The 12,160-nt window shown below is 46.1% G+C and overlaps 1 long non-coding RNA gene across 1 annotated transcript in view; it reads left to right on the forward strand.

The window, feature by feature from the left end:
- Window positions 1-11,012: 11,012 nt before the first annotated feature.
- LOC130153223 (uncharacterized) overlaps window positions 11,013-12,160 on the forward strand; it is a 35,114-nt gene continuing 33,966 nt past the window's right edge. The window contains exon 1 of the long non-coding RNA XR_008823275.1: window positions 11,013-11,512. This is a non-coding gene — a long non-coding RNA (uncharacterized LOC130153223). The remainder of the gene's footprint in view (window positions 11,513-12,160) is intronic.

Here is a 12,160-nt window from a genome sequence, read left to right on the forward strand (position 1 = left end):
CTTGTTTGGCTGTCATAAATGTCTTTCAGAAACCACATTACTTCTCTATAGTTTGCAGTCATTTAAGTCCATAGGCAATTGATTTGTTTACTTGTCACAGTAAGTTTGTAGCAGATGTATTGTAGTGTATTTACCTGTTTAATTCCGGGATGGGGGTGGAGGACTTAAGTTCGTGGTTTATCTCTGGTTTTAGGAAGTACTATGCTGAAATGGTAAACCATCAACCCCCATTCATCTAATCCTCCTGTTAATTAAAAATGGATTTTCTGGAAAAAAAAGGCCCTTATTTTTGTCACACTTAAGTGCCTGCGTAGGAAAGGTATTGTTGTGAAAAAGTATTAGAAATCTGGAGATCAGTATCTATTTTATGATCAGAATGGGGCGAAAAATCTTTTGTAAATGTCTGACATACGCGCACAAGATCATTCAAGCAAGGTAATAGCAGTATTGTAAATATAGGTCAGTTGTTTGCAATGAGTTTTCTTTAAGTATGTGTGATTTTTTATAATACTCCGTAGTTGCCATCTATCGTTGTCATTGAGAGGTCTTCAAATGGAGTGGCTTTAGCTTCTAGCACTGAGGAGTCGGTTTTTAATGTATATATACTCTCAAGTGGTTTTTTTTTACCTTAGACTGTGAAAGCATGACCACAGGTCATCTCTATATTTTACATATGGGATATATGTCTGTATGTATACTTGCATACATACATGCGTAGGCGTCCATGCATCTCTCCCGTGTAGCTGCAGGGCCCTCTCCTGCAGCCCTCGCACCGGCACCGTTCCCACTGATGCGGCGGGGACCTGCCCGGGCGAGTGGCACAGGGTTGGACACACCATTTGTGAATTTAGTGCTATCCCGAGCAGGCAAAAAAAAAAAAAAAAAAAAAAAAAAAAGCTAAAAAGAAAAAAGGGACACCCCCCCCAACAAAACAAAAAACCACCCCAAATCTGAAGGAAGGCAAGATGATGTGGTTTTGCAAGGGGTTGATATTTTGTTTTGTGTGTGTGTGTGTCATTTATTTTTTTCTCTCTCCCCCCACCCGCCCCACCCGCCCTCCCCTTGGTCTATAGCAGATGCTTTGTATGTGAAAGCTTGCAATTTTGTTCTTGTCTGAGGCTTCCCCCTCTCCCTTTTTACCACACGTAACTACACCATGTTGTGGTTTCACAAAAAGAGGGGGAGAGGGAGGGAGAGAGATCATTCTGCAAAGTCGATTAAACCCTGATCTTTAGTGTGTTCCAGTTAGACACATCTGTACTGGGGGCTGAGGGGCGTATGACTGTGAATTTGAGCAGAGTTTTACATCTGAATCGTGGCTCCTTTTCTATAAATATATAAATATATATAAATATATAAATATACTATTATTGCAGGGGATTGCTGACCTCTAGATTTAGCTTTTTCTATTGCAAGTGCTATCCATGTGAGTGTGTGTGTGTGAAGTTTTTATGCTTACTAAGAACACAGGATCCTGACTTGTTTGTTTTGTGTTAGTTTATTGTAAACAACCATTTGTTGTAAATTGTTATTGGCATTAAATTATAATTTATGATTTTCAAATCCAAAACATTCTCTGCTTTTTATGTTTTAAAGCCTGTAAGCTATCTCTGTATTTATAAGTTTCTTGCAGCGAGCTTTGGTTCACAGAGAATAATAGTAAACAGAAAATGCACCAGGGTTAAATAAAAACACACACACACACACACACACGCACACACACACACACACCAGCCCCATGTATATATGTTTGGAATGCTCAGAGGAGGATTTGTTTAGGGACTTCAGTTAGTTTTAAGTTTATAGCATTTAAAGAAAGTTTTTCTTTTCATGCTGAGTTAGAACAAAAGATCTATCCAAAGATTGAATTGGACAAAAGAGGAGGGTTGGGATCGAGAAGCTTGTTCTATGTGGAGTTGAGGAGATTTTTTTTTTTAAGGGGAAAAAAAAAAAAAAAAAAGCTGCTAAACATGGCGACTCTTTCCCTTTAAGTCTCTAATTTATTTTTTTTCCTTGCGGTTCCCCCCCTTCCCAACCCTCCCTTTTATTTGTTGGTTGTGGTTTGGTTTTTTTTTTGTTGTTTTTTTTTTTCTTCTCTCTAATCTGATCTTAGTTCGCTGTATCCTTCCCCACCGCCCCTGCCACCGGCGCGGGGACTGGCGGGGAAAGACCCAAAGGCGACCCGGAACGACAGCGCGAGCTGCAGAGCCGCCCGCGGTGCAAACCACATCTCGGGAAAGGTCTTCTTCACCCCCACCCCTTCCTCCTCCTCCTCTTCCCTCCCCGCCGCCGCTCGCCCGAAGCAGCCCCGACCCCGCCGGGAGCGCGGCGGCGGGGCCCGGGGGGGCCGCCCGCGCGGTGCGTGCGCGGGGCGCGGAGGGGGCGCGGAGGGGAGGCGGCTCCCCCAGGTTCAGACAAAAGCGGAGGGCTGGGGCGAGAGGAGGCGCTTGGCGGGCGGTGCCAGCCCGCGTGTGGGGCTGGCGGGGCCGGGCAGCGCCCGCAGCCCGCGGGGCTCGCCCGTGGGGCCGCGCCGCCGGCGGCCGGGGAAGGGGCGGGTGGGCGGGCGGGCGGCGGGGAGGGCGGGGGGTGCGCGGAGCGCTGCGCGGCCGCGGGGGCAACGCGTGGGAAAGTCCGCCGCAGGGTCCGATGAGCTCAGCCAACATGGCGTCCCCGGCCCTGCTCGCTCCGCGCCGCGCGGAGCCGGGGCTGGGGGGGGGGGGGCGTTCCGCCCTCCGCGCAGCGGCCCGCGGGGGGAAGCGGCCGGGCCGGCCGGCGGGAAGAGTTGCCGGGCCGGCGGCCGCGGCTGGCGGTGTAGCTGCTTCCCCCGGAGCTCGTATCCCATCTGCATGTAAATGACCTGTGGAAGCATCTCCCCCGTGCGAGCGCGGCTCAATGGCCATTGAAGCGGAGTCGACCTACCCCGGGGTGTTATATTTAGGGTCTGCGCCTGCAGAGACAGCGGGATCCTCGGGAAGGTGCCTTAAAAAAAAGGGGGGGGGGGGGGGGGGGGGAAGGGGAGTGGGGAAGAGAGAAGGCAAAGGGAAGGAGAAAGGGGGGATGTTTCGAGGCGCTCCGTAACCGCCGCCGCTGATAACGAGCGGGATGTGGAAATAGAGATGGATTTTATTTTTATTTCTTTTTTTTTTTTTTTAATTAAAACTTTAGTGGGTCCTGGGGATCGCGCTCGCTTCGCTTTGCTTTGTAGAATGGAAAGAGATACACGGAGAAACGCAGGCCTTGTCAGGATTTATTGAAGTTGGGTTTAAAAAACGTGCTTCAGATGATTTTTCCCATTTTCTCAGATTTCAAAGGCTCCCCGCAGTGCGGCTGCCTAATTAATGGTGAAATTCAACTAAATCTAATTATGCAGTAATTTTAAAGCAGTTAGTCCTGGGCGCTGCTTTGTAATAGGAACCCAGTTTTTAAAGTTTGCTTAATGTGTTGGTTTAGGGAGCTGGGGAGGAGAGGGGTGTAAAGCAGGGCTGTGGGGTGGGGTGTTTTTGGTCTCGTCTTCCCCCCACCCCCTTCCCCCCACCCCCCCTTTTGTAAAGCAAAAAAATGCAAAATATAAACCCAAAATACCCAGCAAACGGCAAGGAGAGGGGCTGTGTTATCCATCGTATGTGATACGGGTATTGAGTGAGAAGCACCAGCGAAAGTGTAAATAACACAGTAGTTAATAGGGACCATAAAGGTATTCCTGGCCTGTGGATTTCCAAGTGCCAAGCTGTTTTAGAGAGGATCTTGAATCCTGCGGTAATAAAGGGGCAACGGAGACACACAGCGTCTCTTCTTGGAAAATAGAAACCAGATTTCTGCTATTGAACATCTATTGTCATTAAGAGGAGAGGCTTGTGCTCACGAAGTTATAAATCTTATCACCCTTTTGATAACACAGTTGTAATCAGTTAGCATCGCATTCAAACCCAATTGTAAAACTGCCTAATTTAATGTCATACATGTCATTAAAACTTTATTTTTCCCTCTTCTCTTTTTTTTTTTTCTTTTTCCTTCCCCTCTCTCTACCCATCCCATCCCCCCCTCTCCTACCCCCCCCCCCCCCCCCAAGTAAAATGTCAACAGATCTGGCGTGGTAACGTGCAGCAGGGAGAGCTCGGGGTGGCTGTGCGGCTCCGGGGGCGAGCCCGGTGCTGCGCTGAAGAGGGTTTGCCTTCTTCCCGTCTAGGTAATCGGAAGCGTTTATATCATCTGAGAAGAAGCTTAGGGAAAAAAATAATAAAAATAGAGAGGGGAGGTGGGAGACAAGGGAGAGGAAAACGCAATCCTTCTCCTTCCTTCACAATTGCAATCGCTCAATGAAGTTCTTTGAAAGAAACTTGTCTTATGATTAGCTAAGCAAACACATCTGCTTTCCTAGTTTGGGCTTAGCTAATTATCAAAACAAAGGGGCCGTTTCTTCTTCTACCTTGCTGCAAAGAAGATGTTGTTTCAGGAGTCCTGCCCCTCATCCACACACACGCAGCCCCTATCCCAGCCCTTCCCAGCGAAGCACCACGCTCGTTTTATTGGGATTACCGATGGGGAAATGGGTTTGCGCACTTCTCTTCCTTAATGTTAAGCTTTATCATTACCTTCCTTGGAACAATATTTTTCCAACCAAATGTCCCTGTGGCAGGGTGGAGGTGGGGTGGGAAGGGAGGAGGGGGAAGGTGGTTTTGAATTGCGGACCAACTTCGCAGCTATTTGAATCAAGCCTGCACTCGGTTGATTTTAGTTGACAGAGCGTGTGTTGAAGCTGAACTCTATAATTTGCACTTCTGTTCTTTTATTAGAGTTGGACAACGAACTAATGAGCTTTCCCCCAGCACAGTGTCACTTGTATTTATTTTCTTTTGGAAACTTTTAGATAGAAGAAGTGTTCTTGAGAAAGGGCAGAGGTGGGGAGAACGTTTTGCGTGGTTGGTTTGTGGTTTGGTGCGTTTTTTTTTCTTTCCCTTGAGGTGCAGGGATCAAGTCTGTGTTTGTGTGGATGTGCGCGTGTTTCCCTGTCCCCCGCGAAAGGCGACCCACGGGGTATTACAGGAGGTTAAGCTCCGAGCTTGGTGTGAAATCCGGGCGACACTGTCCTTGGCAGGACTCGGATGGTGGGAAGATAACGCAGAGGTGATCCTCGCAAGACACCCGAACCCCCCCCCCCAAATAAATCCTTGCTCCTGCGGCGGAGGGTGCGCGGTGCGGGCGCGCTGCGGTGCGGAGCGGGGGCTGGATGAGCGGATTTGATCAGATCTCTGTGCAGGAGCGGGTTAACTTTATAAAAGCAAGAGGTGGCTTTAAACGTGTACCTGAGAGACAGTGGAAGAAGGGATTTTTAAAAAGCTAAATAGAAAGGTTTCTAAAAAGGAAAGACAGAAGGAGAAAAAGCCCAAAGGAAGGATTTCCACACACACAGAAAGCAGGGCGAAATGTTTGTCACTACGTGCCCACCAACGCATGACACTGCGCACACTGCTCGGAGCCTGCTCCATCCGTCTGAGTCGCGAGATATTTTGAATTTTGATTCCAGTGTGTTTTCTTTGAACTGGGCCTTTCGGTTTATTAAGGCAGGAAGAGGAACTCAGCAATCCTCTTTGAAACACGCTTGGTTTAACTATTTTACACAAGTTTGCCCAGGTCCCTGGAGATTCTCCAGTTGAAGAAGATTGAAATTAGAGTTAAAAGCTGGCGGGGGGGTGGGGGGTGGCGGGGTAAGGGGGTGGAGGGCGAGTGTGAAAGAGGGTGATGAATCTATTGTAAATGCTCTCCTGTATTCTTATGTGTTGGTGAACGGAACAGAAATGCGCGTCGCCTTGTTTGATCCATACGCACGTATCTGCATGTATGAGGGTGTATGTCATATACCCTCTATATGTATACATGTACACACATATATAGGCCACGATTAATATTCTGAGAAATGCAGGAGAAAAAACTGGTATTTAGCGGCCATACAGAACGGCGCACTCTGTCTCCCAGCAGCTTTACTCCCAAACTTTGCCTTTTCTTTTGTTTTCTTTTCTTTATTCTTTTTTCCCCCCTTCTTGTAAATTGCTGTTAACGTGTGTCTTTATGTTCTATCTATAACTAGGATGTAATCAGGCGCCCCATGTCTCTCTCTGAAAGCATTTAATAAATGTCTATTAAAGCGCTACAAATGTAAGATAAATTTAGTGGCGCTGCTGTCTCCCTGTATCCAAACGGTAATGATGGATTTATCAACAGGGATTCGCCTTCAGCGCAGTGAGAGAGATTTACTCAACAAATAAGTCGGAAAAGCACCCACCCAAATACAATCATTTATACGGAAACTGATTTCTTTACAGCACCACAGATTCGAGGGAACATACCGCTTATCGCCTTCTTTTTTTTTTTCTCCTTCGCTTTTTCTCCCCCTCCCCCCCCCCCCCCCCCTTTTATTTCCCCCCTTTTTAACATAATCAGAGGAGCTGGGAGCGTGTGTCTGTCTGGTTCGGGAGATTGCCAGTGGAAGCTCCCAGACTCGAACAAACCCGGATCAACGCCTAATTTCTCAACATCACCCTCTCTCTCTTCCCCCTCCCCACCCCCTTTACTTATTTCTTTTCCTTCAGCCCCAAAATGTCGACGATATGTGTATTCGCTATAAAAAGTCGTCGAGTTGCAGAGTCCAAGATGAGTGATTAAAGGGGGGGTGTGTGTGTGTGGTGAAATTGTCCCCGAATTATCTGTGTGTCGCTTCCTAAATGCCTGCGAGCGGCTCTTAAGAGTCACACCGCCCGGGAGAGATGCTGTCTACCTCTGCTGAAATTTCTCTCTCCTTTTTCTTAGCCCTTCCTTTGAACCCTACCCATTAGCCTGTATGCGAATAAAAGGAATGAACTCAGAAAGGACCACCATTCATTGTTGAATTCAAGCACTGTAAAAAAATTACTGAAATGCAGCCACATAGCATCCTTAAGATTATTTCCCTTTCCTAGAAAGTAGCTCCTAACCTCAGATTTCCCACACACACACACACCCTCCTTCCCTGGTCTTATTTCCCCCCTTGACCACATCTTTCTCCGATTCGCCTTGGGAGAAAAAAAAAAAACCAAACCAAAAAACAACAACAAAAAAATAAAACCGTGCTGATTTGATGGAGTCCTTTAAACAACAAGCATGCGAGAGCTGTATTCATTCTGAAACATTAACCCTATTTTCTGAATTTCCTTCCTTTCAAATAGCTGCTTGTATTTTACTATCCTGGATCCCCGATTTAAACATCCGCAGTTCTAGGAGCTTGTTAGATACATCTATATTTTAATCTAATTTAATTTAATTTCGGTATTGTACTTAAAATAACGATAAATAAACCCGAGAACTTGTATTTTCCTTTGCAGAGAGTTTTTTATTCTTCTCTAGAAATTTCATTGAGATGTCTCTGTACTTTGTTTGTCAGTTATCTTTGTTCCTTTTAAATAAAGGGCTTTTAAATGGACTTATTGCTCCCAGCGTGGGTTCTTCTCTCTAAATGTTAGAAAATTGTGCCATCTACCCGCTATTCTAAGTACTGTCACACTCAGAGACCTCCAAGGACCTTCCAGCCCCAACTTCAATACAACTGTGTCAAAGGGTGCCTAGTAGCGAGAGGAGAAAGGTTTGCGCGGATTTTACAGATTTCCAGCCTGAATCGCTCTCTGAAGCGCCAAAATGATCTGCAAAGATGCAGTTGGCTTCCTTTGATGGCTGGCTCTCCGGCCCCAGCTCCAACCCAAGCCTTTGCAGGAACTAATGAAGCCTCCCTGCCTTAGCTACATGGCACTTTCTCTCCAGTGCATAGTTTTCCTGCTAATTTTAGACACGAAAAGTGTGGGTGTGCAGGGAAAGTGGGGGAGGGAGGGGGGAGGCAGTGACTCCTCTGTCTTTTTTTTTTTTTTTTCTTTTTTTTTAAGAGAAATGGTCAGATATTTATAGCCATGGCCTCTAATGAGGAAAATATATTGTTGTTAATTGAAAAAAAAAAAAAAGTTCACTTTTTGAGGTTGATTCTGCCTGATTAGCTAGGGATGCTGCTGGATGGGTTTCCAAATGAGGGATGAGGAAAACAGAAATCTATATAAACTTTACAGGCCTTTTTATTTCCACCCAAATACTTCGCACAGTAACCCAGTTCTACCCCCTTAACCAGGCTGGAACATTGGTGTTCAGGTTTAAAATTAGATTTCGAAATCTTTCTTGCTCATGGGTAAGTAGAAATAGTTGGGAGGGTGTCTTTAATTTTTTTTTTTGTTCTTTTTCCCCTAAAAAATAAAATCAGAAGTGCCTTCTAAATCAGTTAGCACGGATTAACAGTTTCCAAGTTTATGGTGTAGTTACATGTCTTCGAAATTATTTTTGCACCTCTTAGGAGTATTAGGAGGGAATTGCGAGTGTCGGCTGAGTATTTATGGGTGGGGGAAAAAACAGTGATACGCTTTATGACTTTTATGACTTGTTTCACACTGTTCGAGAAATGGAGTTTTAAGCAACATACAATTAAAACTATATTGCTCTTTGGAGAAATTCCAAGAAACTCCAGAATCAATTAGTTTAGATCGTTGGATACTTGTGGCTAAAAAGAAAAAATATATATAATATCAAAGTGAAAAAAAGGCCAGCCAAGGACAGCTCTGCTCCAGATGTAATTTTTAAGTCCCTGCTATATAGACCAGACAGGCTGCGCAGACCCGCTTCTCCGATTTCTCATTCTCCATTTATTCTTGTCGGAATATCCAGGCACCACAGAATCATTTTTCTTTCCTTTTTCCCGTGCGTTGCCCTGTTCGTTCCCTTTCGGGCTTTTCGGGCAACTTCGCGATTTGCTTTTTTCCCCCACACCCGTTTGATTCTTTACAGTGTCTTTTTTAACTATTCCGGTGATTATTTCTGTTTGTCAGGTACTCGGGGTAAAACTTTGTCCTTCGCTACCCACAAACTCCCTCCTCGCAGGCGAAGCCAGATTCAGCCACTCTTTAATTCCCAGGTTTAAAAATAATCCTAATTTTAGAAAGCCGCTTCACCAGCCGCTCTCTTCCCTTGATCACAAAGTGTTCAGTCATCTTCAGTGCGATCTTCGCCCCTTCCCCATTTTTTTCTCGCCTTGCCCCAGATCCTTTTCCACGCCACATCTCTGGGAGCTGCGGTTCTCCCTGGGACCGGGGCTGCTCCCCACCGGCCGCAGCTGCAGCGCTGGGGCCGCAGCGGCTGGGACACGGGTCGGCTCCGGGCATCCCAAACCATCCCACCGCCCTCCATCTCTCCCGGGAAGGTCATTGTCTTTCCCTATTCTTTGCAACGTTTATTTTTTTCTGGTCAGAAAGTCGTCCCCGGCCGTAGATGTCATGGAGTCCAATCGCAGGTTTTCCTTCCTACAGGATCTAATCTCAGCCAACAAGTTTCTCCCTTAACTCCTGCAACATTACTAATTAACGACCCCTGGAAATTAACTGTACGGTGACCTAAAATTTTATCTTCTCGGCTGACAGTTTCACTTAGCCTTAAAAAGAAACGGTGTGTGTGTGTGTGTGTGTGTAAGAAGGGGTGTCACTAAATAAATAATAATAGTAATAATAATAAACAACTCTGGGAGAAGCCTATGCGAAATATCTTGCGGGAAAAGCCTTAAAAGAGACATTTGACATCCAGAGTAGTTTTACATCGACTCTGAAGGAGGCTTAAAGGAGGAGGGAGAAGAAGGGCTACCATCCAGCAAAGTTTGCTGGACTTTATTCAGCTGAAGCTCCGTCTTTCCCTCTCTGAAGCCAACGGCGAACTTGTACAATAGGAGGCAGGTCAGAGCACATCACACTGCCCATATTGTCTCCTGAAACATGGGGAGAACCCTGCCACCTTCCTCAGCTGCCTTTAAAAAAAAAAAAATACTTTTATTATGCTCCACGCCTGATAGACAACCCCTCCCCTTTCGTACTTAGTATTTCCTATTCCCTTTACAGAAGGATGATTCATTTTGCACTGTCACCATTTCCAATTTTGTGGGTTTACTGATGTCTTACTTTAAAAAAAAAAAAAAAAGTACACTATTCCTACCCCAAAGGTCTCATTAGCCTCCGCTGGCTGCTTTTAAGACAGCAGCTTGCTCTCTCTCCTCCAGCTGAATTTGTCCAGCCCCTTCATCTTCTCATGTTTTATTTCGAGGTTTCACTGGGGAAAAAAAAAAAAAATTAAACCCCAGAAAGGTCAGCTTCTCCCCGCTCCAGCATCCCCGCATCCCGCTCGCAGCCCGGGGGTGCCGTCCCCCCTCCCGCTGAGAGCGGGGCCGCCTCGCTCCCCCCGCGCCCCCCTCCCCGCCTGCCCGGCGCACCGGCCCCGCACCGGCCCCGCACCGCGCCAGCGCCGCGCAGCCGGGCGGCACCTTCCGCGCTTTATCTCCCGCACTCTCTGGTGAGGGGATTACTGTTATTGTTATTATTATTATTAAAGGCGATATTCAAATGGGTCCCTGTTTGTCTCCGCCACCGGCGTGTTTCAGAGCGATTATCTCATATCTCTCCTACAGAAGTAAGCCATCCCTCAGCCCTGGGTCAGGCATTGATCTCCCGGCAATGTAACAAACGGCCGGGTTAATTTTCCCTCATTACCATTTCCATAGCTCTGCCTGCACACGCAGGACGGAGCCCTCCAGCCCGCAGCCCCGGCTGCCGCCGTGTGCGGCTCCGGCCGGGCACACCCGCAGGGACACGCAAGTGGCGTGGCAGCACCCCAAAGCCTCGCACCCCTCTCCAGCACCCCCAGCAGCATGCGGCCGTCTCGCTGCTTTTCTCTTCCCCCTGTCACCTTGCCTGACCCCCCCTCTTTGTACGTATTTGGGGGTTTCTTTGGGGTTCTATTATTTTTTAAACGTTGTTCTGCTCGCTATAAATTAGAAGGATTTTTTTTTTTGCTCACCCCGTTTACTTCTTAATCTTTTTTTTTTTTTTTTTTTTTTTCCCCTTGAGTCTTTTCATTCACTGGTTGCAAAAGAAAAGGGGGTTGGTCAACACCAAAATGGCAAAGTTCAGCTTGGAGAAAAAAAAAAAAAAAACACCCTCCAGCTACCTACAAAGGGGCTCAGGGCTTTGTAATGGCAGAAAGAAACAAAAATGAAAAGAAAATTGCAGTTGAGGCTAAAGTGTGAGAGTGTGTTTGTGTGTATGTATATCTGTGTGTATTTTTAAAGGTTTCTTTGAACTGCCTTTGTGCTGACTAGGCAAAGCTCCTTGCCAATGCTAGTCACGGTTTAAGGAACTTTGAGTTAACCTCTTATATCGAATGAATCTTTTCATTTGGAAACCAATAAATCTCAATCTCTAGCCACCTTTTGTAGAACGGGCTGGGGCTTACCAAGGCAAGGCTGAAGCTTATAATAAAGAAGAGATAAAGTTTGCCAAAGTTTGTTTGTTGGTTTTTTTTTTTTCCCTTCCCCTTCTTCCTCCTCTTCTTCTCTCGTAAATAAAAGTTTTGAGATGGCAGCATTTGGAAGCAATCCGGAGAAGGACTTGGATCTATGCATTGTTTCACAGTAAGCCTATTTACTTAAATAGAGTCTTCAGGGATTCAAACACGAAAATGATTTATAGTTTTCCAACAAGTCATTATTTTGGTCAGTTGTTGAGGGTGGGGTTGTGGAAAAGGAGGGGGGTCCATACAGTCTAATAATCAATGTGTGTCTATGGAAAGTGAAAAGGGAGGGGTGGGGAGGGGAGGGTTCTGCAGATAAGTAGGGTTAACACTATAAACATTACAGACAATTGAGTTTTCCCATCTGAGAGGGAGTTGGGGAGAAAAGGGGTCTTCACATTTATCAGGCATTGGAGAGGGTGCGTGTGGGTGTGAATGGGAGAGGGGGGGAAATACATTTCTCAAATCAGTTTGGAGTCGCTCCTTTGGTTTCTGACTCGCACTTTTGCGTATAGGGTATCATTTCTTTGAAGTACTTTGAAATCTGGCGTTGCGTCTAATCTTTGGATGGGAGATGTGACCACGAGAATCAATGTTTTGATTTATTTTTCAGTACTTATCTCCTGTCTAGTCTCCCTCGCTCGCTCGCCCTCTCGCTGATTATGCCATATTTATACGTGTGTATACATTATATACATATTATATATATATAATCCCCCTGTAGACATCTTTTTAAAAAATCATTTGCAATTTCTCTTTCACGGAGGCG

Source organism: Falco biarmicus, chromosome 7, assembly GCF_023638135.1.
Source record: "Falco biarmicus isolate bFalBia1 chromosome 7, bFalBia1.pri, whole genome shotgun sequence".
In the NCBI taxonomy this organism is placed as follows: Eukaryota; Metazoa; Chordata; class Aves; order Falconiformes; family Falconidae; genus Falco; species Falco biarmicus.